At 45.4% G+C, this 17,973-nt stretch overlaps 1 protein-coding gene across 1 annotated transcript in view; it reads right to left on the bottom strand.

Annotated features, from left to right (window-relative positions):
- Window positions 1-17,973, bottom strand: part of KCNB2 (potassium voltage-gated channel subfamily B member 2) — a 657,238-nt gene that overhangs the window by 397,472 nt on the left and 241,793 nt on the right. The gene's annotated exons all lie outside the window — the stretch shown is intronic.

The following is a 17,973-nucleotide window of genomic DNA, read 5'->3' as shown; positions in this document are numbered from 1 at the left end:
TGAAAATGCAAAGAAGAAAGCACTGCCTTTGTTGTCTTTGAAACACACCACCTTTATTTTCAAAGGTAAAACAGGCAGGACCATAGAGGCAGCTTTAGCCTAGATAGGCTGCATTGTAACAATAGGAAAAAAACTGGCGCCGTGCCTTTAAGACCTCCAGGAACCCCCAGGCTCCCATCATGCACCACAGGTGACAGTTAGGTCAGTTCTTTTGGACGGCGTATAACAGTGTAATCACAGCATGGGTAATGCTAAACACAATCAGGTCTGGTATTCGTCCGGGGAGGAGGGTGGGTGTGCTTATGACTTTGATGAGTATACCCCTGGAAGAGAACTAGGATTACAGGTAAGTAACTAATCCTTCTCTTCCAGGGGATACTCATCAATAGTCATAAGCACTGAATAGAGTAGCAAGCCCATCCCATACCCTGCGGACGAACACCAGATCCTCTAGACAGCACACTATTATGTGAATTACCCAAATAAATGTCTCAGTGATGCCTGACCAACTTGGGCATCAGCTTGAGCGTCAGAATCAAGGCAGTAATGGCGGGCAAATGTGTGAACTGACCGCCACGTAGCTGCCTTACAAATTTCATGCACAGGAAAATTTTTAAGCATTGCTATAGTAGCAGCCTTCCCTCTAGTGGAATGAGCTCTAGGTCTACCCGTGAGCTGCTTTCGTGCCAACTGATAACATAACAGAATGCATGACACAATCCATCTAGAAATGGACCTCTTAGTAGCAGGAAAACCCGTATTTAGAGGACCGTAGTTCACAAACAGGTGATCAGTCTTTCTGACACTCTTAGTTGTATCAAGGTAAAACTTCAGAACTCTTTTCAAATCCAAAGAGTGCAGAGCTCTTTCTGCTGCAGAGCTCGGAGTAGCAAAAAACGTAGGTAGTGTCACTGATTGATTTATGTGAAAATCAGAGATTACTTTAGGAAGGAATCTCGGATGAGTCCGAAGTACCACTCTATTCGCATGGAAAACGAGATAGGGTTCTGTTGCACAAAACGCCTGAATCTCGCTCACCCTGCGCGCGGAAGTGATAGCTACAAGGAAAGACACCCAGTGGCGTCACTAGGGTTGGTGTCACCTAGTGCGGGTAACTCATGGTGTCACCCCCTCACGACTTGGGCATCCGGTGCCCACGAGAACCCGGAAAGAAACTGCAGGGAGCAGTATCTGGCAGATGTGCCCCTCTGCAAATTAAAGAGCAGGCGGATCCGGCTGCTCGAGGGCGCCACTTGTGTTCCTGGAGACACAAGAGGTAGGAAGGAGTCTGTGCTGCAGGGCCTCTCGTGAGAGAGAGGCCCTGGAGGCCAGTGGGAGGCCACAGTCTCATCCATTCCTGGTGCCCAGTGTAAGGACTAGAGTGAGGTCGCCGCCCTGCTGTGCCCTGGCACAGCCCGTGACTCTGGACTTGTCCTCTCCGCAGAGCCTACTTAACCGGCACCGCTGTCACGCATACCTCAAAGGGTCCTGCTGTGTGGAGTCACTCCTACTGCCTGACACCCCCAGGAAGGAACCTAATTGTTTAAGATCCTTTTCTGGCAATACGGGTATACACATTAAAGTATCTTTAAAGAAGGAGAGAATATTTGCTGGCTGTGACAAGGCAATCGAGGAGGAACATCCCTCTGCCCTAATTCTGTACTATGATTTATCATTTGTTGCGTTCTCTATGCAGATCATGAGTGTTTTTATGTACCAGAGTTGGATGGCACTGCGCCGTGGGATGCCATTTCCTCTATACGTTTCATTCACCTGAGTGCATAAACGAAGGTTAGTAGTCAGCAAAGCCTTCCCTCCAGATGTGTTACTTCATGCAATCTCCAACGGGCAGGGCCGCCTGAGGTACCGTTCCAGGGGATGTCGCAAGAAGATTGCTGGCATAGAGGCTGCCACGATCACCACAGGGGCCCAAATTCAACTTTCGTTTTGGGCTGTGTTAGGCTCCATCTTCGCACCTGGCTGGCTGGCCCTCGCCCGCCTCTGCCCGTAGCCTGGGACCGCCTGCCTACTGGGCGAGGGCTGTGCTTGTTTTCACAGCTCTGGCTGCACTTGAAAGAATGCATTTATCTGTACAAACAGACCTCGAGAGCATGAGGTGACAACGAGGCAGTCATAGCTCCTGGAAGAGGAGACGAACTAATCTCAACTTCCTTCTCACGCAGAGCCACCGAAAACATGGTCTAATGTTTCGTTCCTGCTTGGTTCTTGGTGCACGAAGTACATTCATCAGACAGGTGCTAAAACATTGGTTCGTGCGTGAGCACTAAACACGCTCCAGTTTGCATTTCTGCATGCGTGCAGTCTCAGACCAGACACCTTTTCACAGGAATATCTTGAAATGTACGTGTTTTAGCTAAACAAAAAAAAACATACATCACAAACAAAGGAAGGCGCAGGCACTCTAAAAAGTGTACATTTCCAATAAGGAACGCCACACTTCTCCTGTCAGCTCACGCCTTTCTGTTTTAATGCACACTTTATTTGCCTGTTCGGTGGCACTTCTATATCTCTAACTTGCGCCATCTGGGAAGATTTGCATATCCTGCAAGGCCTCAATGTGGGCACCCATGATATCCACTGACAGCTGACAGGGGATGGGCACCCGGGCACCCTGACAAAGACTATCCGCAACTGGAGGTTTGGAAGAGATTACAAAGAGGCAGTGGCATAGCTCCTAGAAGACGGGAAGATAACGATGTTGGACATTGAACCTGTAAAGACGGGCGGTGCTACAGTTAGACATGGCGCTCTGAAACCTGATGGAGGGGGTTAGTGCCAGACTGTAATATAAGTACCCAGGGGCTTGAGCAGAGGAAGAGTCAAGATGTCACATAGCGCTATAAATTGAGGAGAAGAGGGAAGGCCACATGCCAGGCAAAAGCGCCAAGAGGGGAGGCTTATAGGAAACAGGTAAGGAGCTTCGAAAGTGTGGGCAGGGACTGACAGTGTCACCCCATGTTAATGGTGTCACCCGGTGCGGTCCGCACCCCCCCGCACCCCCCTAGTGACGCCACTGAAGACACCTTCCACGAAAGATGTTGAAGAGAAGCTTTATGTATAGGTTCGAATGGAGGACCCATCAATTTAGACAAAACCACATTAAGCTCCCAAGGAGGTGAGGGGGCCCTCACGGGAGGATATACCTTCCTGAGACCCTCCAGGAAATCCTTTACAACTGGCATTTGAAAAAAAGAACCCTGAGAAGGGGACTTTCTATATGCTGTTATTGCTGCCAGATGTACCTTAATAGAAGAATACTGCAAACCTGCTTTGGCCAAAGAAAGTAAGTATGGTAACAGTACCTGTTCCTGACCTCGAATCGGGTCATGACCTTCAGCTGCACACCAAGTGAAAAATCGCTTCCACTTGAAAGCATATGTTTTTCTTGTAGAAGCTCTTCTTGCCTCCTTTAAGATGTACATACAATCCTGAGAAAGACCTAGGTGACCATACTGGATGAACTCAGGTACCATACTGCTAGCTTCAGGGACGGCAGGTTGGGATGGAACACCCTGCCGTTCTCTCTCGTCAGCAGATCCGGACAGCAAGGAAGCCTCTTGTGCGGCACTTTGGATAGACACAGGAGATCCGGGTACCACCATTGGCGAGGCCAATCCGGAGCCACCAGAATCATGTCTGTCTTGTACTTGTACAGCTTCTTGATAACCAAGGGAATGAGTGGAATCGGTGGAAAGGCGTAGAGTAATGTCTCTGTCCAGTCTATCCACAGAGCATTCCCCTTGGATCCTTGTTGTGGGTACCTGGATGCGAAGACGCGGCATTTTGCGTTTTCTGCGTCTGCAAAGAGATCGATTTCCGGTAACCCCCAGGTTTGAAAGACGTCTTTTATTACTTCGTCTTTTAAGACCCAGTCGTGCGCTTCTGCGAAGTGTCTGCTTAGTTCGTCTGCTTGGACGTTGAGGACACCTGGCAGATGGACAGCTGTAATTTTCATACCCCGAGCCAGAAGCCACTTCCATATTGCTTGCGCTTCCAGCGACAGAGGTCTGGATCTCGTTCCGCCCTGCTTGTTCAGCTAGTACATCGTTGTTGTATTTTCCATCTGAACAAGCAGAGAGGATGTCTTGAGCACAGGAAAGAAAGCCTTGAGAGCTAGATGGACAGCTCTGAGCTCCAACATGTTGATGTGATACAGCTTTTCTTTCTCCGACCACACTCCTTGAACTTGACGTGACTCTAGATGAGCGCCCCAACACTGCAGGGACGCATCTGTCACCAGAGATCGTTTGGGTATGTCCTCCTGAAAAGGTACTCCCACAACCAGATGATTCCGCTGCATCCACCATTGAATGGAGATTCGCACCGACAGAGACAGTGACAGTTTGTCTTCCCATCGGTTTGAAAACTGGGACCACTGATCCTCTAGTGACAGTTGCAGAGGTCTCATGTGTAACCTGGAGTTTGGAACAAGGAAAATGCAAGACGCCATGGATCCCAGCAGAGACGAGATCTGTCTGGCCGTTGGTCGAAGAGTCCTTAACATTGTTTGGCACTTGAGGAGAATGGATGATAGTCTCTCCTCCGAAGGATACGCATTTGCGTCCTTTGAATCCAGAAGTGCGCCCAGGTAGTGGATCCTCTGTGTGGGATTGAGGATAGACTTTTTGAAGTTCACGTGCAGACCTAGTCTTTGCAGCTGATGAATACAGAACGTGAGATTTTGTTGAAGTAGAACTGGAGATGCACTCTTTAGCAGCCAATCGTCTAGATAGGGATAGACGAAGATATGCCTCTTTCTTAGGAAAACCGCTACGACTGCCATGCACTTTGAAAAGGTGCGAGGAGCTGACTTTACCCCGAAGGGCAAGACTGCGAACTGGTAATGATTGGTTTGTATGCAGAACCTCAGAAACTTCCGATGTTTTTGGGCAATGGGGATGTGAAAATACGCATCTTGAAGGTCTATGGTGCACATCCAGTCTTTTTGATGCAGAAGTGGGGTTATTTGATGTAACGCCAGCATTCTGAATTTTTTTCGTCGGATAAACTGATTGAGGCGCCTGAGATCTAGTATGGGCCTGTACTTCGTGCTTGGACCTTTCTTTTGAACTAGAAAGTAACGGGAGTAAATTCCTTTTCGACGTTGTGTCCTTGGGACCTCCTCGATGGCTTTCTTTTGGAGTAACACCGACACTTCCTTTTTCAAAAGGTGAAGACGATGGAATACAGTCTTTTGAGGAAGAATTGAGGGTGGTGGAAACTTGAACCTGATTGCATATCCATTTTGCACAATATTCAGCACCCATGCGTCGTTTGTGATGTTTTTCCACTCCTCCAGGTAAAAACGCACACTTCCCCCCACCGGAGTGGTCAACGGGCTCAGGGGAAGCAAACACTCACTGCTTTTGCTGTTGCTGCTTGTTTCCAGGAGCAGACTGTCTGGAAATTCCGCCTCTTCCTCTACCAGGACGACGCTGGGAGAACTGAGATCTTCCTTGATTCTGTTGTGAAGACCATTGAGGGGTTTGAACCCTCTGCTGGCCCCTCTCCGATCATAAGGACGGTATTTTTTCTTAAAATTGTCCTTTCTCTTTTCGAGACCTACAGCTCTCACAGTATCCAGCTCTGTCTTCATTTTTGACATTTCGTCGTCAGCATGAGACCCAAAGAGCGTTTTCCCATTAAAAGGCAGGTTCAGAATGCGTTGTTGGGCTTCAGGTTTAAGTCCCGTAAGTCTTAGCCAAGCTGAACGCCTCGCGCAAAGACCATGAGCATAGCCATGCGTGGATAGATCGGAAGCATCCGCAGCTGCGCTAATCACCTGATTAGACACTAGCTCACCTTCATGAAGTATTTCCAAGAAGTCATTCTTGTCTTCTTTGGGAAGTTTTTCAGCGAACCTGGATAAGGAATCCCAAAGAGAACGGTCATAGCGACCCAACAAAGCGGAGGAGCTGGCAACCTTCATGTAGGAAGCAGAAGTGGCACACATTTTCTTTCCTACCGAATCCAAAGTCTTGCTATCCTTGTCTGGGGGAACAGACGAGGACGTTGATCCATTCTGATTTTTACGTGCCGCTGAGACGATGACCGAATCAGGTTGCGGCTCTGTTCTTAAAAATAACGGGTCAATGTCCGGAGCCCTGTACTTCTTTGCGATCCGTGAGGGGACCGCTCCCAAAGAAGCCGGTGTCAAGAACTTATGTTCGGCAGGCTCCAAGAGACCTGGAACCAGAGGAAGTAAAGGTCTCGATGATAATCTCTGATGCAAGGTTTCGAAGATAACTGTAGTCTTCGCAGTAGAGACAGGCATCTCTATATTAAGTTTCGCTGCTCCCCGGCAAAGAACCTCATTGAAAGTGATTACATCATCAATCGGCGATATCCTGCTCGGAGGAGTCGAAGATAACGTAGGCGAGCAATATCTCTTCGAATTCGTAGATCTTGTCGAGGATCTCGTATCACGTCTCTTGGATGATCGGTGATGTGAAGACCTCGGAGAAGGTGTAGTCCGCCTTCTCACGGAAGGAGACTTCCTCTGCGGAGTACGCTGCCGCCTTCCAGGAGACTGGGTCACTCGAAGAAGAGGTGACCTTGATCTTGACACAGTTCTTTTCGACACCGGCGACCTGGACCTAGACTTTGGAAGATTGATTTTCCTTATCTTCCAGTCTCTAAGTTCTCCCAACCATCGTGGAGTGATGTTAGCTCCTGTAGGCGATGGCGCTCTTGAAGGCTCTGGAGAGATCTGAACTATATTCAGCTCAGGGGATGAAGATGAACTCCCAGAAACAGCCACAGAAACCTGAGATCGGTCTTTAGAAACCGTTCTAGGTCGTTTAGCTGCAGGCGAAGTGGAACGTGGCCTCTTCGACGTCGATCTTTCCAGAGGTGATCTTCTCGACGTCGACCTCTTCGGCGGCGACCTCCTCGGCGGCGTCGTCCTCCTCGGCGGCGTCGTCCTCCTCGGCGGCGTCGTCCTCCTCGGCGGCGTCGTCCTCCTCGGCGGCGTCGTCCTCCTCGGCGTCGACCTCCTCGGCGTCGACCTCCTCGATGTCGAGGGTCTCTTAGGTGATGGCGTCAAGCGCTTCGACGACGAAGCTTTTCTAGGCGTCGTGTGCCTCGACGCCAACTGGTCAGGGCACTTCGACGTCGAAGCCTCCAATTCCCGGTTCGACGTCGATGTCATAGCGCCTCTTGACGGCGGCCTTGACTGACTTTTCGAGCCTCTCGACGGCGAACGTCGACGAGACGACGTCGAGTCCCGTCCTCTCGTAGTCGTAGGGGAGCCAGACTTGGATCGCCTACGCTCATGGCGTCTCTCACCTCTCATCGACGGCGAATCCTTCTTCGACGGCGACTTCGACGGAAGACGTGACGCTGATTTCGACGATTTCGAACATACCGGAACTCTAGAAGAAGATCTGTCCCTCGAAGTCGACGGGGAACGATGTTTTCTCTTCTCCCCTCTTTCCTTATGTTCTTTCCGCTGAGGAGAAGGTTTCCTGGAGTGAAGTTCTTCTCTTCCCCTCACGGTTTCACCTCTGTCATGCAGGAACTGAAGCCTGCTCTTCTCCCTCTCTCTTAAAGTTCTGTTTGATAACTTGCTGCAATGGTAGCAAAGCTCTGGCTTGTGTGTAGATGGAAGACAAGCCACACAGACCGAATGAGGGTCTGTTTTAGACATTTTTTTTCCACAGGCCGGGCACTTACTAAATAAGGCAGGCATTGTGACTGGAAAAAAAGGTCAAAAAACCACAAAAATTGTTGAATTAGTCAGGAAAAGACTAAAGATGTCGAGTAATGACAAAAAATTGAAAGAACTACCAGAAAAAAGTGAAATAAAATCACCAACTGGCGAGCTCAATGCTCCAGGATCCTCACAGAAGGAGCCGGAAAAAAGAACTGACCTAACTGTCACCTGTGGTGCATGATGGGAGCCTGGGGGTTCCTGGAGGTCTTAAAGGCACGGCGCCAGTTTTTTTCCTATTGTTACAATGCAGCCTATCTAGGCTAAAGCTGCCTCTATGGTCCTGCCTGTTTTACCTTTGAAAATAAAGGTGGTGTGTTTCAAAGACAACAAAGGCAGTGCTTTCTTCTTTGCATTTTCATATAATGTCATTTATATGTCTTTATTTTACAAATGTAAAGATTTGTTTCAGGCATTTGGGGACAGTCTTTTGAGCCTAGTATGGTTATTTTAGGCTGCATATGTATAATGCATATTATCTATATATATATAGTTATTATATGTATATTTATATGTATGTATATATATATATATGTAGATATATGCATATTATTGGCTATTGCTCCGGGGTCCCGCACGAGGGCGGGACTATTCAGTGCTTATGACTATTGATGAGTATCCCCTGGAAGAGAATTCAGTGAATTCAGTGAATCATGTTGCACAGCTGACACCATGTATTTTTTGTTGTATGATTTAAAAAAAAGTGATTTTCTGTGTTGTCTTCTAAGATTATGTTGATAAAGGATTATATGTATGCTCAAAAACATAAATCCTAAGGTGCTGCCCTTAATATACATATCTTAGCCTTATATTAAAATGAACTTGTCTGCTCATCAGATCAGTCAGACTACTGCATTAATGATCTGTGCCACAAACATTTTCAAATCAAGTTGCAACAAAAAAATCACATGGGGAGTGTTTTAGGAAGCTTCCAGTTTGAATATCCTGAAGTTTGATTTCATAATAGTGCCATAGGACGTGTAAATATATATAGTAAATTGGCATATTCACCTCTAATTTTAGAGCCCTGCATCTGCTCACAGTGGACTATTATCTAGGTTTTCATGTGCTTCTTGCAATCATCAGACATTTCCATTGCCAAACTCCAGATAACTGCCAAACTGTCTTACCTTTACTGGCAGTTTAGTCACCTGCAGAAGAACACAACTGAATTTAGGGGTGGTTGAGTGGCTAAATCTATTTTTTTAAGCTTAATTTATAACTATAATCATAGGCAGATGACACAAAAGTGAAAAATCAAGAGCAATAAATAGCATTACAACAAAGATAATTGATTATTGCAATTAAACCTTTTGTCCTAAAAACATTTGATATTGCAAAGTTAAGAAAGAACAGTTTTCCTTATCTCAAGTTCCCTATTTTAGCTCTCCAGTAAACTTTATCAACCCCATAAAACTTTGGTGTAATATTTCTAAGGTTTCCTCTCCCTGGCCACTGCTCTCCTTGAATATTCCTGTTTACCCCATTGTTGCAGTTAATCTTTGGACAGTTTTTATGGCCTTATTAGACCATTCGTTGTAAACTTTCCACAATGATGCATCTATCCAACATCCTGAGGACTCATGTATTTTTTGCATGGTGATGGGGAGTATCTGACCGTAGCATTGCCGCTAGAGGATTCTATACCAATTCGCTATCCCCAACATTTCCCTTAACCTCTTCCATGCTCATGACAAGGTCAGCTCGTCATGAGACACAGTGGAGCTGTGCTTATGACATGAACAATGGTAAATCTGAAAATCCAGCGCACAGCGGGAAAACCCCTTAGCAGCCAAGGTGTTAAATAAAATGCATGGCTAATTGCCGTGGGGAGTGGACCATCTGGAAGATGTAATTTTCTTACTAAACCACATATCTGAATATAGAAGGACAGAGTCAGAGGTGGTTCTGCTCTACCCTTTTAACGTGCTCCCAAGTCTTCAGTGTCCCCTCAATCAATAGATCTTTTATTTGATAAACTAGTCTGCAAATCCATCTGTAGTCCTTGATTCTTGCAATGTTGTATCCTTATATCCGGGGGGTAAATTGAGGTCAATTGATTGAAACTCTTTCTTCATTTGGGTGAACCTACATAAAATTATGTGCAGAGTCTTGTATCTAGTACATTTGGGTAATCTGGGGATCTTGATAAATGGTACCAGCTGTATGCTATTCTCTAAGAAAATTTGCTGGAGATAAAAATGTACTCGATAGTCGTGTAACATAGCCACACGACCACACCAATCCATGAATGCAGCTTCAAAATATTTTTTAATATGGGGTAGCCCTTCTTCCAAGCTCAGCTGTAGAGTTTCTAATTTACTGCGAGGTTTCTTGCCTGTCCAAATAAATGCATGAAACATTTGTTCTATTTCCGAGAAGTAATTTCAAGGAACCTTAATAATGACATTTAAAACAAGCATTGAAAATGCAATAGGTCTCGCCTTTGATTAAGTTAAAGCCATTTGGTTTGCTAATGGTATTGTAAAGCAAAGCAAATGGCTTTACCTTAATGAAAGGCGAGACCTATTGTATTTTTAATGCTTGATTAGGACTTGTACCCTGTTGGTAGCTCCTCCAGTTCGTCGTTTTAATTGCATTTTCTATGACTTTTAGTTTTGTTTATCCCATCATAAACTTAGAACCACGAGTTTCAGAAAGCAAAGGAAAAATCTGGATATTATCATATGTTCGCGCAAAGGCAGGGAAATTTGAGATCTCTGCTTAAAGTCTCTCCATTGGTTAAACAAAAAGAGCTAGGAAGGGACATGCGTGTAATTGTAATAGCATTTACATAGCGCTTACTACCCCTGACGAGGCGTCGAAGCGCTTTTCAGGAACTTGCCGGCTATTTTTTAAAACTGCCTTTATTCTGAGTATTTTAAACAAAGCTTTTCCTCATGTACATGTGAAATGAAGAATTATCTCTGATGCCGCCTGTAGATATTACTTTTGGGGTCCCTGGAGTGCAGAGAACGATGAACTGTAGTTGCCCTTGTAATGTCACGGACCGGCGAAAAGGTGAACATGAGCCTTTCTTCTGAGCTGGCTACTTAAAAGGGTCCCTCCCGGCAGACTTTGATTGGGACAGCCTTGAATTTCAGGGGGAGGGGGGGGGGGGGGCAGTGCCGCACCTGTACCCTGGTACGCACAGCTAAAGTGCCCAAAAAGGGAGACGCTGGACTGAGACACTGAGTAAGTACATACATGACTTGGACTAGAGTGGGGTAAAGGATGGGGCTGGCAGATACTGGTTTGTTTCTGGCCCGGGGCTATTATAGTGAGGGGGTAGGGGCAGGAATGCGTTGGAGTGATTGTGGGCATCACAGGAGTGTCGTTATTAAGTGGATGAATACCGCTGTAGAGTCATCGTAGGGGGTAAGTGTAAGGTCTTTGGTGGCAGTCATTGTGAAAGCGAGGTTCCGGTCTGTCAATAACTGTGGTAAAAGGAAATGACAAAGACTGCCTTAAATCGTAGGGCCATTAAAACTGAAAAGCTGGATGTGCCATGAGTAAAATTAGCAGATGATCCAGGCTCTACCAGCTTTCTACCCTGGTGAGCTTTCAGTTTACCAAGCAAATTGGTTCACATAAAAACGAACCCAGATTGTAAATAACTCCCAGCATGCGTTGGGTTGGCAACGGAAGGCCAAGGATATCGGTGTACTTAAAAAGACTTCTGTTTCAGGTCAGTTGGGAATTGTACTTGGGGTTCACAGGTCAGGTCTGGCAGAATTCAACAGCGGGGCTGACTGAGGTAACATTACTCATTTTATTCACACACCATATGAAATATATCTACAATACTCAACCCCGTCCTCAGCCGGCTTCCATTCTGATCAACGCAGAACTATTGTCTTAATGATTTGTTTACACTGTTTCTGAGGAGAAGGAAGATCTATTTTTGTAACTCCGAACGGCCTGGCCTGCCTTTCTGCCAATTCTTGGTAACGGGAATAATGGTCAGGCGAGAAGGGCAAGTTAACTTTAGTACACACATTGTCAAGTACGCACAGTATCGTACAGGGTCCACGTTTTTAGGGGTGCAGGTGTGATCGGACATCATGTTGTCAATGATGAAAGCACTAAAGGCATAAAATACTATGTCTACTGTGACTTTTTGCCTGAATACAACGTGGCCTTCACTCGAGACAAAGTCCCGTCCTCCCACGTGACATCATGACATTTTCAAGTTTCGGAACTGTTTATTCTACAGTGGAAATAAGCAATCTGCGGGGGATACCTCATGCATTAAATTACAGAAACCAAGTTCCACGCCGTGCTTTTAAGGAGAATGAGTGCAGCTTCGACCACCATAGCTGCGTACAGGAAGCAGCCGGCAAGTTGCGTAGAGAAAGAGGCATTTTCGTTGCTATGACAACGAAATGCAAAATGGTGTCGGACTGTCCACAGTCCGTACGGACACACGCATGCTGTCTGCTATGAACAAATGGCAAGAGCAGCCACGTTTGTCCATGCAGACGAGAGCACGAAAGCCCTCACCAGAATCGATTACAAAAGGTACTCGCAATAGCGAGAGCAGCGGATGCTCTGCTTTCGCCAGGTGAGACCTAAAAATGACAATAAATTACGGGAGTGTCATAATTTTTATCAGTGTGGTTCTCCCAATTATTGAAAGTGGTAGAGCTTGCAAATTGTTTAAAATATTCTTAACTTTGATTAATGTTGCTGCATAATTAAGTGAAAAGAGCTGTAAAAAGTCATGCACAACCATAATGCCCAAATAACGAATTGGGTTTGATATGGAAACCTGCATTCGGAGATCGCTAGGTAAAACCTGATCAGGGCAATTAAACAGTAACATTTCTAACTTTTGATTATTGATTTTGTAGCCCCCTAAATCGGAGAAGCTTCTAATTGTATCAAAGGATTGCTTGAGGTTTAGAGAATCTGCCTCCAAATACAAAATTAGGTCATCCGCAAACAGCGTACGTTTTGGTGACCCAGGTGCTTTCATTAAATGGTTCCGACGTATCGAGGGAAGCTAATGGTACAATAAATAAAGTGAATAAAAACACGGACATTGGACACCCTTGACGAGTGCCCTTTTGAATCTTGACTGAACCAGTGGTATGTGCATTGTTTACAATTTTGGCCTCTGCTTTATAATATAATTTCTGAATTTGATGCATATTGACAAAGTGCAAAGGAAACTCAAATTTGGATAGAATGGCAAACAAAATATCCCAATTAACTAAATCAAAAGCTTTTTTCTGCGTCAATCTGACTGCCGCATTTCTATCATTATTTGTAAAGAAATCTATATCATGGACTTAAATCTGTGTATTATGGGCAAGAAAACCCCCTGGCAAAAACCACATTGATCTCCTTCAATATCTTTTGTGCTGGTAGAGTTTTTCTAGTTGCCATCATTTTAGTAAAGAATTTATAATCAGTATTCAGTAAACTAACTGGGCGAAATGACCAGGGATTATCCCAGGGTTTACCCTTCTTTAGGATGATAACTATAACTGCTTCGGAAAAGGTTTTGGGAATCTGGCATCCCTCTAGAATTGCATTAAATACTAATACCAACAAATTTGTTATCTGTGGCATAAACATTTTGTAGATTTCGATGGATAGTCCATCGCTAACACAAGCTTTTCCACTTGGGGATTTTTTATAGCTTCCTGGACCTTGATATCAGGGATTGGCTCAAGAACCTGAGCATTTTGGGTACAGGTGAATGTCGGCAACTCCATTGTGTTAAGGTAGTTGTTGACCTATTCAGCAGATTTTGGGGCTGGAGCGCAGTACAGTCTAATATAATGCGCCAGAAAGACCTTATCAATTTCCGGCATTTGCTGTACTACTTGCCCTTTATCCGACCTTGGGTCTTTACCATGGATGTCATGCTTTCAAGCCTAAATAGGGCACTTTTTTAAAGAGAGTCTGGAGTGTTATGGTAAATGGCTTTGCCTGCTATGTAGGCAGTTTTTTGTGGTTTTTAATCAACTGTGCTTGGAAGCGGGCAATGCAGAGAGACTTATAAAGGTTTTGTTTAGTCACGGCCTTTATCCTCAACTCTAGAAGTCACAGTTATATCCATTATAATCATATGGATGCGAAAAAGTACTGTAGGAAAGTAATAGTCTTCACAAAACAAAAATACAGAAACACAACATCTAAGAAATAATGAGACCTCCTACGGAATGGAAGATAAGGTAAATAAAACAAGTGAAATATTAACAGAAACTAAATAGCTGACTTGGATTACCTTAACAAGTTTTACTTTCTTTGTTCAGAAATCGATCAATGTTTTTGCCTGTAGGGTTAAGGAAATAATTATGGGCCCGAATAGGGACCCCTTTCAATGTCAATCTTAAAGGAATCCGGCCCACTTAAAGCTCCTACTCCAAATATAGATAGCAAGCTCAACACTAGCGTGTATATCCTTGAAGGAAAGCTGCTATCATAACGCAAAGTCCCCATTTGCGGACCTTTCTTACCCAGACTACAGCCTCATCTTCAACCCGATGTTTTAGACAACCAGCATCAAGCAGAGGAGAGGGGACAACTATTGGGGTGCTACAGACCTGGCAAGAATAGCATTGTCGAGTTTCACGGTATGATAATGTGGCATCTTAAGCATCACTGGTGAAGCAGAAGCCGCCACGTCTCCGTACGACCCTATATCAACCAGATGTGTGCATTAACTGGGATGGTAAGCACATGATAAATGAATGAAGAGTTGTCTCCCAAACCATCTGCTGAAGGCTCAGAAGCCACAAGCTCAGAATTCTGATGATATTTAATAACAACAACAGGGACGAGCTTCTGGCATATCACGTCAACTAAGAGTGCTTTAGAACAGTAACCCTTTATGCTTTCTCTACACAAAGGGCCATATTCTCAAGGAAGTGGCGGAGAGAGGTGTTAGCCTTCTTAGCTTAACGCCTCTCTCCGCCACTTCGGAAACGCAAGGCTGCACCCTATTCTCAAGGATATGGTGCAACCTTGCGTTTCCCCCTGCGATGGCGCTAAGTTTCACAACTTAGCGCCAACGCAGGCACCCTTGCACCAGAGTGCAAGGGTGTCTGCAAGCAGGGAGGTTTGTTTATGTACAGGAAGGTGTCCCTTCCTGCACATAAACAAAACTTAAATGCAAGTTTGTAGCTTACATGTGTGCTGCTTCATGCATGCAGCACACATATAAGTTACAAAACAACATAAAAAAAAAGTTTTGTTTATGTACAGGAAGGGACTTTGCTTTTTCCATGTGTGCTGCACAAGGCAGCACAAATGGAAAAAGCAAACATGAGAAATAAACCATTTCTCCTTGTTTCGCCCCCTTAAGACCAGATTTTTCCTGGTCTTAAGTTTGGTGCTACCTTCTATTTATGCTGCCCTTGTGAATAGGAGGTAGCGTCAAACTCAATGGGTGTTGCGGTGGAACGCCCACCGCTACATCCACTGCACGCCCCTTTCACGCTAAAAACATGGTGGAGGGGGCCTTATTCACAAGGCGACGTTAAGCTGCAATAAGCCACTTAACAAGGTTTAACTTTGCCTTGTAAATAGGGCTAAGCCCCTATCGCTACAACAACGTCACTGAAAATGACGTTACAGTGGCGATGGGAGCTTGAGAATATCCGCCACAGATTTTTATTTATTCATGATATACGTACCTGAGAGGAGGTAATGGCTTAGACTTCTAAAATGCATGCATATTTTATGTGGCTACAACATCAAGAGCAGGGGCCTTTGTAATTTGGGCTAGGAGGCTAAGGTGTCTCCTGTCTCCCAACTAGGGGTCTCCAAAGTCGGTTCCATGCCAGATTTTTAGCATATCCCCACTTAGATAAATGTAGTTATCTTCAAAATCTAGCATAGATCTGACCTTGCAGGACCGACATTGGAGAATCCTGACCTGGACCCTCACACTGCAAGGGCTCTGGTGAGCTACATCTGCCAGAAAGGTAAGTGGGCTTCCTGAACTCTCTTGCATCCGTCACATTAGGCACCTCTTTGAAGTAGCCTGTGTTCCAAGAGCATCCGGGCTGCACGGATCGAGGATGCCGCTAAGCTTCAAGTCTCATGAAATAATAACATCAGATGAAAAATGCAAAAAAAAAGACAAGACATGGCTTTTACTAGCAACATCTAATGTATAATCTATAAGCTCTCTTTAATACAGAATGTCAGCAGCGCGGGACCTGGTTATGAAATAAAAGCCTAATGGAAAATATAATTTCCATCTAGTTCTTTGAATTCAACTTTGAGGAAGGGGTGATTGGAAGGGACAAGGAGGGCCCTATTAATGTAAGTGCTACAGAATGCTTGGGAACAAAGGCGCTTAGGATTCAATTTAGAGACGCGCATTACATCAAGGAACCGCATCTAATTCTTAAGCCAAATGACTGCACAGACGCATAATGCGCGGTAAGCAAATATAAAAAGACACGTTTGCTCCACAGGATGTATTCGTCCAACCCCCTGGGTCCAACCGCCTAGTGCTGCTGTGATGTCCAGCATCACCTTAATTAAAATATAACTTTGGCCAAATTCCCAGAGACCAATTCTTTCCACTCCTCTGGCTGTATTTCTATCGAGGGGACATGTATTTAATTATTAAAATAATTTCTTGTTCAGCCAGTACAGAATGTGATTAAAATAGAAACACAAGGCTGTTTAAAAATAAAAATATTTCATGTTTTTGAGTTAGGACACGAGAAAAGACAATGCTTGGGTCTACGTGAGCCATTCTTGCTGGAGCAGGCATAGGAGGCTTTCTTCTCTCCACTTCTGCTGGCTCAATCAATAAAGGAATCTTACTTTGAACCGTAAGTAATCCAAGGTGAGTTTCAACATAAAAATAGTGCTTGGCTACAAATTCAGGTCACAATATTAATGTACTACTGACATTGGGCGACCTGGTCAGTGAACTGCTTCCATCCCTGCCAGCTTCGCCAAGTAGCTGCTTCCCGTGCAGGTCCACTGACCGTTGCTGGCTAGTGTTCGAGGCCCTCCTCCACCTGCAGGCTCCTGCCTGCGCCTCATCCCTGGTGGACTAGTGGGGAGCATATTTGCTCTGCTGCTGGTCTGCCTTCTGTCCTTGAACTTTCTGAATCTGCCTCCTTCTGCCTATTTTACCCCTCTGCATCTCTACTCTTTTTCACTTTTTCTCTTTTTCTCCCGTTTTTTCTTACTTTTTAACTTTTTCTCCACTCTGTTACTCCCTTCTTTTGCACCGTGCTCCCAGTGCTGCTTGAACCGCACGGCCCCACCCCTTCCAGCACCACATTTCCCGCCTTCCGCCTCCCAACCACTACTTAATAGCAGCTGCTGTGTGGCCATGTCGAAGGTGCACCAAAGGCAAGCCCGTCTGCACCCGTCCGCACCTGAACTGCACCTAGTGCCATGGACCCTGGTTCACTGACCTTCCACTGATACGACACCAGCACCCACCTCGCCCTTAACACCAGCACCTGTCACATTGAGTCACTGAATAACACACAAGGACACTTCTCATGCCGAAACTGTAGCTGCACTCTCACCAACCTCCTCACTTCAGCTCTTCCCGCCGTCCGGTCCACCCACAGCACACCCGACCGGCACTGTTGCATCCTCCTCAAAAAGTGCTTCCTCCACAAACATGCCACAAAAAATCTGGGATCTTCTCACTTTCATCTCCCCAACATAGCTTTCCTAACAGAGACCAGGATGTACCCCACCTCGGGACCAGACATCGCCACAGCCATCCTCGATTGTTACAGGATCACCCGCAAGGACCACACTGACCGACCAGGAGGAGGCATCGCGGTCATCCACAAAAACTCCGCATGACCACACACTCGGACGACCCTATCACAGCCATGGAACATCTCCACTACCAGGGGTAGACCATCCCCAACACCACCCTCCACGGCACCCTTGTCTACAGATCTCCCCGCCCACCGTTCGCCCACGCCATTATGGATTTCATCGCACCTCATGCACTCACATCTACCGATTACATCCTACTCGGCGACCTCAACTTTCACCTGGACAACCCCAATGACCAGAACACTGCATCCGTTCTAGAGAACCGTGCCAACATCGGACTCAAGCAGCTACTCAGTCAGTCAGTCAGTCAGTCAAGGAATCTTTATTCGATTTAGTTAAAAATCAAACAAAGAGGATAAAAACATTTTTATACAGATAAAAATCTATTATACAATTTCATGCTAATCAAATTCATGTAACAAAATATTTGGGCTATAAAAAGATTTTAAAATACA

The sequence above is a fragment of the Lissotriton vulgaris genome, chromosome 4_1 (assembly GCF_964263255.1).
Source record: "Lissotriton vulgaris chromosome 4_1, aLisVul1.2, whole genome shotgun sequence".
Taxonomy (NCBI): domain Eukaryota; kingdom Metazoa; phylum Chordata; class Amphibia; order Caudata; family Salamandridae; genus Lissotriton; species Lissotriton vulgaris.
Note: the sequence above shows the minus strand (reverse complement) of the source record. Positions and strands in the feature narration are given on the sequence as shown.